This window comes from Chiloscyllium plagiosum, unplaced genomic scaffold (assembly GCF_037043375.1).
Source record: "Chiloscyllium plagiosum isolate Xiang-an unplaced genomic scaffold, Cpla_swu_hap1 HiC_scaffold_19, whole genome shotgun sequence".
NCBI classification, from domain to species: Eukaryota; Metazoa; Chordata; class Chondrichthyes; order Orectolobiformes; family Hemiscylliidae; genus Chiloscyllium; species Chiloscyllium plagiosum.
In genome coordinates this window covers 18,594,652-18,607,130 of record NW_028270157.1, presented here as the reverse complement: position 1 = coordinate 18,607,130, position 12,479 = coordinate 18,594,652, and the positions used below count along the sequence as shown (strand labels likewise).

Below are 12,479 nucleotides of genomic sequence, written 5' to 3'. Positions count from 1 at the left end.
TCATGATTAGATTCCCTACAGTGTGGAAATAGGCCCTCCAGTCCAACAAGTCCACACCGATCCTCTGAACAGTAACCCACCCAGACCCATTTCCCTCTGACTAATGCACCTAGCACTATGGGCAATTTAGCATAGCCAATCCGCCTGACCTGCACATCTTTGGACTGTGGGAGGAAACCGGAGCACCCAGAGGAAACCCACGCAGACACAGGGAGAACGTGCAAACTCCACACAGACAGACAGTCACCCAAGGCTGGAATCGATCCTGGGACGCTGGTGCTGTGAGGTGGCAATGCTAACGACTGAGCCACCGTACCGCCATGTTTAAGATGGAGATAGACAGACAGTTTCTTGATCAGTCATGAAAATCAAAGGTTACAGGGGAAAATGGAAATGGAGGAATTTTGGATTGAGCAAGATCACATTGAATGGCAGACCAGGCTCAAAGGGGTGAATGGCCTATTCCTGTTCCTATTTCTTATGGTGTTATCTGTTGTGAGTAGGTTCCTTCAGCCCAAAGTAATTTGGTGTGGATGGGAACATTCATCTTTCTCGTCTAACTAGAAGAGTATTTTGTGTAAATAATATGAATTTATTGCATTATTGCAACTATTTAGAGGTTATATTAATATGACAAATATCATTGGAGAGATTGTAGGGAGCAGACCAGACCCAGGTCTACTTCCACAGGCTCCTTCTTTACTTGGACTATGTCCCCCCTGATCAGTCGGTGGTTTTTACTACAAGTAACCCTTTTGGGGCCATCTACAACAGTCTCAGGCTTCAACTTTAACCTGATCTTCTAGTATTGGCTACCGCTGAGGTGTGGGTTCCAAGGACATTGAGCACTGAAGGGCAGCCAACCATTTGTGACATCTTCAAAAAATGCAAAAATCAAATCAATAGAATCTCTGCAGAAGCACAGAATATAAGCCCATTTAAACAGAGGTTCATCTGAAACTATGAATGGAACATACAACACTGCAACATCAGCAGTCATGTCTTCACCCCTTCAGTCATTGGAAAATTACAGCCTCTTATCTCAGTGAGCTTTCAGACTTCAACAGCATAAGTGGAATGGAAAGTATTTCCTGCGTTGTTTAAATTTGGAACATGTCAAGCTGCAATTCACCTATTCACTATTTGCTTAACATTAGGAACAAAAAAAAACTATTTCTCCAAATGCTGCACTGCCAATAAGTTTAACAGGCAAAGTTTGCCGAGGGAAGATGCTCTCAAACTTGGTCTGTGAAAACTTTGAGGAGATGATTGCGTTTTGGTACCAATTACCAGCTTAACAGAATTAACTCTGTTACAGGAATGCACAGGCCTTCCCACTTGGGAAGCTCAATTCTCGTGAACTGCATATTTATTCACAAAGAAAGAACATAACATGATTTTACAGAAATCTTATGCAGTGATTTCACCAGTGCTCCTTTATTGCATACTGGACATTTGAAGTCTACAAACTGTGTACATTTACAATACAAAGATCCTGGGTCAGCTCTCTAGGGTTTTGGCTTTTTGCTGCATTTACAAATCTATTTATACACAATGCAATCTATGCCAGCAACTTCTGGGGGCTCAGAGTGTTGACACCAGTCCCTAGCTTTCCAACCTGAATTTAATATAGTTAACCAAACTTGTTTTCTTTCCATCTTCCTGTACACCAGAAAAACTGAGTAGGGATGAGCCAGTTCTGCTGCTGCTTTTTCTCCTTTTTCTATGCTTTCCTTTTTCAATCACAGTAAGTATGCCGCGGAGCCAGGACAGGGCAAGTGTTTGTATATCAAAATCACTGATGCAGGAAGCTAGTTGAAGTGGGAGATTCAGAAGAGGAAAGGTCCACTTCTGAATTAGGTCTTCACTTCACATAGTGACACAGAAAGAGACAGAGACACACACACACACACACACATAGACAAACTAATCTGCAACCTCGTCAGCACTGCCTGAAATGTTAATTCATGGTACCAATCAGCTGGACATACGCATGAAACCTTTTGAAAAGGACACGTTTCAAACGTCACAGGCAACAGCAGAAAAAATGTTGCATCTGCACAAAACACAGGCTGTTTGAACAGAGATACTGAGTCTGCAACATTGTCAGAGAGAGGTCACAAGACCACAAATTGTTTAGTGTCTCAGGAACTTTGCCCTCTTTCTCCAAAAGCCCCTCTCAGACTCAGACGTACAGCACAGAAACAGATCCTTCAGTCCAACTCGTCCATGCCAACCAGATATCCTAACCTAATCTAGTCCCATTTGCCAGCACTTTTCCCCAAATCTCTCTAAACCCTTCCTATTCATATACCTATCCAGATGCCTTTTAAATGTTGCAATCGTACCAGCCTCCACCACTTCCTGTGGCAGCTCATTCCATACACGTACCACCCTCTGCTTGAAAAGGCTGCTCTTTAGTCCCTTCTATATCTTTCCCCTCTCACCCTAAACCTATGCTCTCTAATTCTGGACTCCCCCACCCCAGGGAAAAGACTTTGTCTATTTATCCTATCAATGCCCCTCATGACTTTGGAAACCTCGATAAGGTCATCCCTCAGCATCCAATGCTCCAGAGAAAATAGCCCTGGCAAACTTCCTAAAGCTCAAACCCTCCAACCCTTTCAAGTTTCACAACATCTTTCCGATAAGAGGGAGGCCAGAACTGCATGCAATATTCCAAAAAGTGGCCTAACCAATGTACTGTACAGACGCAACATGACCTCCCAACTCCTATACTCAATGGTCTGACTAATAAAGGAAAGCATACCAAATACCTTCTTCACTATCCCATTTACCTGCAATTCCACTTTCAAGGGACAATGAACCTACAATCTAAGGTCTCTTTGTTCAGCAACACTCCCCAGGACCCCACTATTAAGTGTATAAATCCTGCTCTGATTTGCCTTTCCAAAATGCAGCACCTCACGTTTATCTAAATTAAACTCCATCTGATATTTGAGTTGAAAAAGGCCTCATCACTAAAAATTAAGTGTCGTTAAAAATTAAGTCTAAACCTACACTACCGCCTCCAGGTAAAGAGAGTTCAACCAGCCATAACTAATCCAAGGAATAAACTCCAATGCCATCAGCTTGTGTAGTGTGTGGCTTCGGCTACAGACCAGCATTTGGAACAATGTATGAATAAGTCTTCTTTAGCCAAATTACAATGCAGAGTTTTATATTTCTTTTGCAGGTTTAAAAGGTTACCAAAGAACTTTTCCACAGGATAATTGCACATTGTAAATCTTTTATTCGTTATTGCATTGTTGCTGGAGTGCTTTTATTTGCAACTAATTGCTTTTGTATTAGTTAATCTAAGGAACTGGGTTGATTTGTTTCTGATACGTTTAGATTGTATGCAGCCCAGTATCTACAATGTCACCACTCGTGCAATTCAAATTTTGTTGTGGCCAGTGGAGGAGTGGAACAAGGAATCAGTTCACCCTTCTCATGGAGTTGTAACATTAGCAAGCTCTAAATCTTGTACAAAACCTAAACTTGTTGCAGCTCCCGGTTTGAGAAGAGGCACAGGACAGAGTAGCTGGACTCCTTAACCACTATCAACATGACTGAACGTGGTAGAATTCATTAAATTTTTAATGCTCAAAGTGGGTCACATATGGCACAAAGCTAAAGCTATATTCAAAAAAATATAAATCAGGATTGTCTTTAAAGATTGGATCATACCCCTGGTTCTGATAATGTTGTCAGAAAACTAATTATAAGAAGTGACAGAGATAAGATCATTTGAGACCAAATTATATGGTTGATCAGCTTCCAATGTAGATTCTAAAGATTAACTTTCTTGACAACCAATTAAACTTAAAACTACATCCAAATTAGACAAAATATTTTCTTTGATATATAATGCTGTGGAGCGTATGTGTAAATAAATGCAAGTACATTGCAAAGCTACAAGTTGCAAGAATGGGACCTCCCACACAGAAAAATTTCTAACTGCTCATCTGTAACAGAGTTAAACTTGCCAAAATGACAATCATACCAAATCATAACCACCTCCTTGGAAGTTCCAGTTTTTTTTTATTTTTGTGCTCAAGCCCTAGGGTGAGACTTGAACTTGTAGCCTTGTGACTCAGGTGGTGTGTGCGCAAGAAATTGAGTCAGATCTGACACTATATACACATTAAAAAAAAGACTGAAGTCAAAATATTATCTGGGCCACCCAACCTGTTCTAAAAACCCGCAATGCCTTGTGCAAGACAATCTAGACACTTCCTACCTATCAGGAAGAGTGTCATCTCCTGGGAGAAGGCAGGACATTGAGCAAAATCTCAGTCACCTAGAGGAGGGATGCAAAAACCCAGTAAAATTCCTCTTCAAACCCCTCATGTGATTAATCTGCTGGAGTCAACTCATTCTGGGTTTGATTAACATCAGGTGGTATCTACCTTTTGTTGTCCTGCTTTTGAATAATACATTTAACTGAACACGTTGTAACATTAATAACAGTGCTTCAGAAATCTGTGTAAACAGATCAGTACTCAGGTTTTTTTTTTAAATCTAAGACTCATATCAATACTATAATAACAATCACATGGCTATCCTCGCTTCTGAAGAGCCAACGACCCGAAATGTTGACGGTTTCTCCAAAGCTACTGACTTGCCAAATAATTTCTGCAATATTTGAAATAAATTTTTAAATATTATTAATTACATGTCTGAGATTTGTTTTCAGATATTTTTTCAGAATGTGTGAATATGGATCCTTAGTAGCAGCAAAACTACATTTAAATATCCAACAATGAAACATATTAACAGACAGACTCCTGTATCTCTTTATACCCACGCTGCAAATTCCTTCTCCTATTTTGACAATGTCCCTTGTATAGAATTTAAAAAGAATTGTGCAGCTTAATGGCCAGAGAGAAACTTGGATACCTCAAGCTGTTCATACACAGTTAAAACCAGTTGGAGAACCAGCTAGAACTAATCCTCATTCATGTAACTTTATTCATAAAAATATTTTTATTTACATAGTCACTGAAGCCATTTGGTTCCATGCAGCAGCAAATGAAGAAAGAAACAAACAAACAAACATTGGAGTTTGATTATTCAGCAAACAAGCCCAAGGCATTTCTTATTTGTTCAAGATTATATTTACATATATACTAGGAGGGTCTGATAACTGTATGCACCCCCATTTAACTTCAGCAGGAAGACCTCAGACCGTGATCTTTCCCCATTAGTGCCCCTTCACATTTTTTTAAAAAATTCAAAAATATACTTTATTTATAAAATAATTTGATGGTCTGTACAGTTGGTCATGCCATACATACGTAAACATTTACATACAGAGATCAGAATTTATCATTTGTATATACAGGTCTGTACGTTTATCAATCATATGTCCATATATTTAGCTGAGGTGTCAGCAGAGCCCCAGTGACTGCTTGGGCCCTCTGTTCTTCTTAGGCAGGCAGATATTACACAGTGGTCTTTCCCCACCACGCCTTGGCAGCAGCTGCCCCAAGCTTCAGCACGTTCCTCAACACATAGTCCTGGACCTTGGAATGTGCCAGTCTGCAACACTCAGTCAGGGTCAACTCCTTCAGCTGAAGATCAACAGGTTTCAGACCGCCTAGAGAGCGCCCTTCACCGAGTTGATGATCCTCCAGGCACAGTTGATGTTCGTCTCGGTGTGTGTCCCGGGGAACAGGCCGTAGAGCATGGAGTCCCGGGTCACGGCGCTGCTCGGGACGAACCTCGACAAACACCACTTCATTCCTCTCCAGACTTCTTCTGCGTAAGCACATTCCAGAAGGAGGTGTGTGACAGTCTCATTTCCCCCCCCACCCCCCGCAGCCGCTTCGAGGACAGCGTGGGGCGAGGCCGAGTGTCCAGGCGTGCATAAAGGATCTCACAGGCAGAGCCCTTCTCACCACCAGCCAAGCCAAGTTGGAAAGTTCTGGCGATGAGGCATTCTGTCCATAAACCCCCACACACACACTTCCAGCTCAGTTCACTGGTCACTTATCAGGGACACAAATCGTCAGGTCTTACCCTGAAGGAACACACTCAAAGTCACAGTTTTAGTTTTAACAAAGATTAAGAAAGTTTTCATTAAAACTGCTGTTGGGTGCACTTCAAATTAGTTTCTTTTCCGAGTACTGTACATTATCCAACATTAACCCATTTCCCGACAGGAGCCCTGGCTGATTTCCTCTCCGGACCAATGACACTATCCCAAACAGCATGTACAAACCTTCCTCTCTAATCCAATCACCTCACCAACTAATAACACAATAAACAAATTGACTATGGGTGCAGCATGTTGTACTCGCAGGAAAAACAGCGCATGTCTCCTGAAAGCCTGGATTTAGAAAGTCCTAACATATCCTCATCCATCAACGCTATAACATTCGCTGAGTATTCAAATAAATAGTGGGCACAAACGGCCTTTTACAAACTGCTCAGCTCCCTGGGCCTCGCAGGGGTGCCGTTACAATCAGCTCCTGTTAGCTCAGTCTAAATGGGCCTTTACAAATGTCCTCAAATGTGTTGATTTTACACCAACTCATGGTATAAAAATAAAGGAGGAACATGTCTCCGCAACAGATCTGAGGGCCACTCCCAGCTCTTGTAGAGTGCCAGATACACACCTAAACTCTCCCTGCCCGGGAGGATACAGAGCACATGTACGGACATTACTTTCTCTTGGGGACAGCGACACAGAAAGAGAGAGAGAGGCAGACAGACAGAGACATTGAAGTCTGGATATTTGCAGTAGTGAAGGTTTGAGGAGCGCAGTATCTCCCAGCCACACACTTTACACAGTTGTGAACTGGATTGCATTGCCCGGTGACACTAGCTTGATAAAAACAAACCCACACAGCCGTTATAATCTAAACTAGACACTCACTTTCTAAGCCAAACAAACAAACAGATGAGCTGCACAATGCTAATCTGATGGCTAGTTACGAATACGCTCCGAGAGTTTTAGACTACTCAATATCACCAGCCCTACTCTGGCAGAACATTAAGAATTCCCTAATCTTTCTAATCAGATTGTAACAATGTAACCGAGAATCTAGAAACTCTCAGGAGCTGCTGGAAATAAAAGGGCAATAGGGCTCCAGTCCCCCCCTCACTCTCAGAAAACAGCCTCAGGGCAGGGACCAGTATATAATTACCAGTTGTTATACTACAGATCTCACGTTTCGCAATAGCCTTCGACTGGAAAGGGCTTGGTCTTGTTTAATAACAAATGATGCTGCTGTCAGACTGTAACAGGTGATCTTTTCCTGGGAATATTGATTAGGTGTCAGCTTGGCTCAGTTGGCAACACTCCGCTCACTCGGAGATTACTGAAGAAATAGGAAGCAGTTCAGTCTCTCAAGCTTACTCTGCCCTTCAATGAGATCATTGGCTGATCTTCAACACTATTGTCCTAAACCCTTTAATGTTTAAAAACTATAGAAATCTATTAAATTCTATATCAAATATACTCAGTGGCCGAGTCGCCACAGTTGTCTAGGGTAGAGAATTCCAAAGATTCATCACCTTCAAAGAAGGCATTCCTCCTCAGCTCAATCTGAAATGGTCTATCCCTAATTCTGAGACAGCCCCCTGGTCCTAGGTACCCCAAGCCACAGGGGCGTGAGAAACAAGGTTAATACCTTGCTCTCAAACGGTTACATTAAACTCTAAAGTCTGCTCCTGGATTAATCAATCACAGGAAATGGGTGCTGCTGGATAAGCCAGCATTTGTCCCTCATCCTTAATTGCCCTGGGAAAGATGGCAGTGAACTGGTGCTTTGATCGCTACAGTCCATGGGGTGGGAGACTCAGTGCTGTTGGGGAAAAGCTTTCCTGGATTTTGACCGAATACACTACAGGAACGGTGATATGTTTCCAAATTGAGGCAGGATTGGCGGGGTTTTTAACCAAAGGTGTGTTACATCGCTGGAGACAACATTTCTGAAAGAGGTTCGAAACAAACAAACATTCAGTCGGACGACAGAGAGAAGTTCACAAACTGTGCATTGAGAATTTTCAACGCATTGCACGAAACTTGTGAAACCCAAAACATCCGAGGGATGAAATCCCATAACTGGAAAGTACTTGCTGAACAATTCCATTTGCACTCATTGATTGCAACAAATTGAAAATCAGTTGAGTTTATAATGTGGCTCACTTACGCATGCTAGAAGTGACAAGTTTGTATCCAAGCAGCTTGGAAGCCAATCACTCCCTGGTGCTTTCTCCATGGTAACACCTTGGCCAGTTGGGATTGATCTGCCAAATAATCAGCACTCTCTCCTCAAATATAAGAAGAAGTGTTGAGATTATTTGAAATTTAGCATTGGCATGTTTATCCCCATAAGTGCAAGGGGAAAATCTTTGACAACATGTCTGTCTGTTCTTCTGTATCACTTGGACCCTTTCGACAAAAGTTAGAGATTGGACTGCAGGATATACCCTCTAGCCAGACAGTTGAAGCACCCTCTGTGGTATCATTACTAGAAATGCCACAGGTAGCTGCCCACATCAAACAATTAGGATCATCCATGACACTCAGCAACTTAAACAATACAGAACCATTAAAATGCCTTCTTTCTCAAATGTTTCTGCATTTTCTACAAGCCAAGTGAGGCAGTAAGTTAAGTATTGGAGTGGGCGTGACTGTGTTAGCACCAGAGCAAGTCAGTAAGCTAAGCACCAAAGCAATATTGAAACCAGCAGTACCCCACACATGCCCATGAGTGGAGAGGGCACTGAGCTCCCATTTCAGGTGCACAATAGATCAGTGCCAATTTTCTGTATCAGTGCAAGGCAGTAGATACAACGTTCGAAAAATATCTTGGGATAGTCATTGGCAGTGAGTGAGAGGGAAGGAGAGATACCAATCATAGTGCTAATTATTGCATATTATGAAAAGTGGGATATTCAAATCTTTGTATCTATTATGGTAAACATGAACTGCTGAAATACCAATAACTCCATGGAGGGGACCATAGCCACTGAGAGACATAACGCCACTCAAAGTTCTCACTGACGGTGACAAGGCCACTTTAATTATTAAGTTCAGTAACATTTGCTGTTGAGAGGTTAAGACGCACTTGTTAAATTATTAATGGACAACAGGTTCTATGCATGAAATAATGCTCATGTATAGCAGTGCTTGGCCCTGTCTTGATGCCAGCAGATGCTGCCAGTCTGCATTCAGACTCCATCACTTACTAGAGTTACTGTTTCATCATTCCCCAAAATCTCAAAGTGTTTGAATTACCTTCACATCTGTATTTCATAGACCTAAAGTATGTGAAATAAAGACGTAATTCCATATGACCATATTGATATCTTAAATATGCAACTGCTTATGTAACCTTCCTTCTTGAAATTGAAACAGAACTTACAATAGGAGCCTCGAGACTGCAACCTGATCCATGGACAGGAGTCCATGTTGTAGACAGATAGTCTCCCTGCTACAAGACTCCTGGCAAAGAGTGAACAAATTGGGCTTCCGCATTTCTCCAGCCTAGCCTCAAAAAAAAAATCAATCCTCAGATTTATGGAAAAGACTGGAATTAGGGACAGAGGTTAACAATTAGGGGTCGCCCATTTAAAACCAATGCAGGAAGAAATGCTTTACCTCTTAAGACAGACTGGAGATGTCGGTCAGCACTGACGATTTGAGTCCACAATCAGACCAGCTATGGTCTTACCTGAATTTCAGAATAGGCTTGAGGGGTTGAATGGCTTACTCCTGCTCCTAATTCATTGATTCACCCATTTTATTTTAATAAAGTAACTCAAAAATGTGATAAACTCTGCAGCGAGAGTGAATCCTCCCCAATGAACATTGGTTATACTGCATCTCACCATGTCTGGCTACTAGTCATGATCAAATATTCTGAATGATACCAGTGACTCAGAGGTTCTTTTGAAAGCACCTTCTAAACCTGTGAACTTTACTGTCGAAACAGGACAATAGCAGCAGACCATCGAAACACTGCAACCTCTGAGTTCTCACCCCCCCCAAGCCACACACTTAGCTTCCAGACTTGGAATTATAAAACCTCTCCTGATGCTTCCTGGAACATCCACCTTAATGGCACTGTGGCCATATCTGCACCATGCAGACAGCAGTGGTTCAAGATAGCAGCTCACTACCCGCAACTCTCAAGGGTCAGACAGGCAACAAATGCTAACTTAGCTGGCAACATTCACTTCACAGGAACATAAAAAAAAAACTTCTGTTGTTGAGATGGATACGAATCAAACCACAACACAAAGCGATAATATCACAATGCATTCATACCCTGGACCACAGCCCGCATAGGTTCAGTAAAGGGACAGTAAACAGTACATAACACTGCAGTCCCAGCACTGGAGTAAGAAGCCACAGGTCATGGGGTGAGACCAAGTTACTCAAAACACATGTTTTAAAAAAACAGAAAAGTTACATTTGGGCCCCATGAGCTTCAACCTTATCAACAGTAACTTACATTTACTGAGCAGCTTTAACACAGTAAGATGTACAGAGGTGCCAGGCAGGAGAGTTGTATAGCAAGATTAGATACAGTCAGGTACGTGAAGATAGCGGCAGGTGGTAAACTTGCTGGAATAAGTGTTAAAAGCTAGCCATAGCTAGTGACCATGAAACTATCATTGATTGTTGTTCACAAGTCCTTCAGGGAGGGGAATCTGTTGTGGTTACAGTCTGGCCTACTTGTCATAGAGATGTACAGCATGGAAACAGACCCTTCAGTCCAATCCGTCCATGCAGACCAGATATCCCAACCCAATCTAGTCCCACCTACCAGCACCCGGCCCATATCCCTCCAAACCCTTCCTATTCATATACCCATCCAGATGCCTCTTAAATGTTGCAATTGTACCAGCATCCATCACTTCCTCTGGCAGCTCATTCCATACACATACCATCCTCTGTGTGAAAAAGTTGCCCCTTAGGTCTCTTTTATATCTTTCCCCTCTCACCCTAAACCTATGCCCTCTAGTTCTGGACTCCCCGACCCCAGGGAAAATACTTTGTCTATTTATCCTATCCATGCCCCTCAATTTTGTAAACCTCTAAGGTCATCCCTCAGCCTCCGACGCTCCAGGGAAAACAGCCCCAGCCTGTTCAGCCTCTCCCTGTAGCTCAGATCCTCCAACCCTGGCAACATCCTTTTAAATCTTTTCTGAACCCTTTCAAGTTTCACAACATCTTTCCGACAGGAAGGAGACCAGAATTGCACGCAATATTCCAACAGTGGCATAACCAATGTCCTGTACAGCTGCAACATGACCTCCCAACTCCTGTACTCAATACTCTGACCAATAAAGGAAAGCATATCAAACTCCTTATTCACTATCCTATCTACCTGTGACTCCACTTTCAAGGAGACTCTTAACTGGCCTCTGAAGTCACTTCATGAAGTAGCCTGGCATCTACAATGCAAAAGCCAGGAGTGTGATGGAATGCTCCCTACTTGCCTGGAAGTGTGCCGCTCCACCACCAGAAGTAGCTTGACATTATGCAGGACAAGGCAAAAGTGGGTATTGCAGATGCTGGAGATCAGAGTCAAGATTAGAGTGGTACTGGAAAAGCACAGCAGGTCAGGCAGCATCGAGGACAAAGCAGCCCACCTGATTAGCATCACATCCACAAGGTTTAACTCTCTCCATCACCAATGCTCAATAGCAGCAGCGTACACCATCTATAAGACACATGGCAAAACTTCACATGCTCCTTGGACAGCACCTTCCAAACCCACAACGTCTCCCACTTGGAAGGAGAAGGGCCGCAGATACGTGAGAACACCATCACCAACAAGCTCCCCTTCAAGCCACCCCCATTCAAATTTGGAAATATATTGCTGTTCCTTCTTTGCTGGATCAAAATCCCTCCCTAACAACATAGGTGACTGTCTGCGTGGAGTTTGCACATTCCCCTTGTGTCTACGTGGGTTTCCTCCCACAGTGTAAAGATGCCCAGGTCAGGTGAATTGGCAATGCTAAATTGCCCATAGTGTTAGGTGAATTAGTCAGAGGGAAATGGGTCTGGGTGGGTTACTCTTCAGAGTTGGTGTGGACTGATTGGGCCGAAGGGCCTGTTTCCACACTTGTAGGGAATCTAATCTAAACTCACTATCTCACTACCAAAGATAATAACGTATTGGCAATAAATGGTGGACCAGCCAGAGATGCCCACATTCCAAGCATATATGCGGGGGGGGGGGGGGGGGAATCATAGCGTCACAACGTTCTGACAGCACAACTCCTTGTGCCATTCTGCTACAATGTGGCCAACATTTATTACCCGTTCTTAACTGCTCATGAACTGATTAGGTCATTGCAGAGAAACCAAACGCCAAGTATTGCTGATGCTGGAAATCTGAAATAAATACAAAATACAGAAGAAACTCAGCGATGTGTCGGTCTCAGGATTGTAACCGTTAACTTTGTTCCTGTTTACAGATGCTTTCAGATAGTTTTCATTTCAGATATCG

General features: G+C 42.7%; 1 protein-coding gene across 1 annotated transcript in view; it reads right to left on the bottom strand.

Annotated features, from left to right (window-relative positions):
• Window positions 1-12,479, bottom strand: part of abtb3b (ankyrin repeat and BTB domain containing 3b) — a 142,714-nt gene that overhangs the window by 129,153 nt on the left and 1,082 nt on the right. The gene's annotated exons all lie outside the window — the stretch shown is intronic.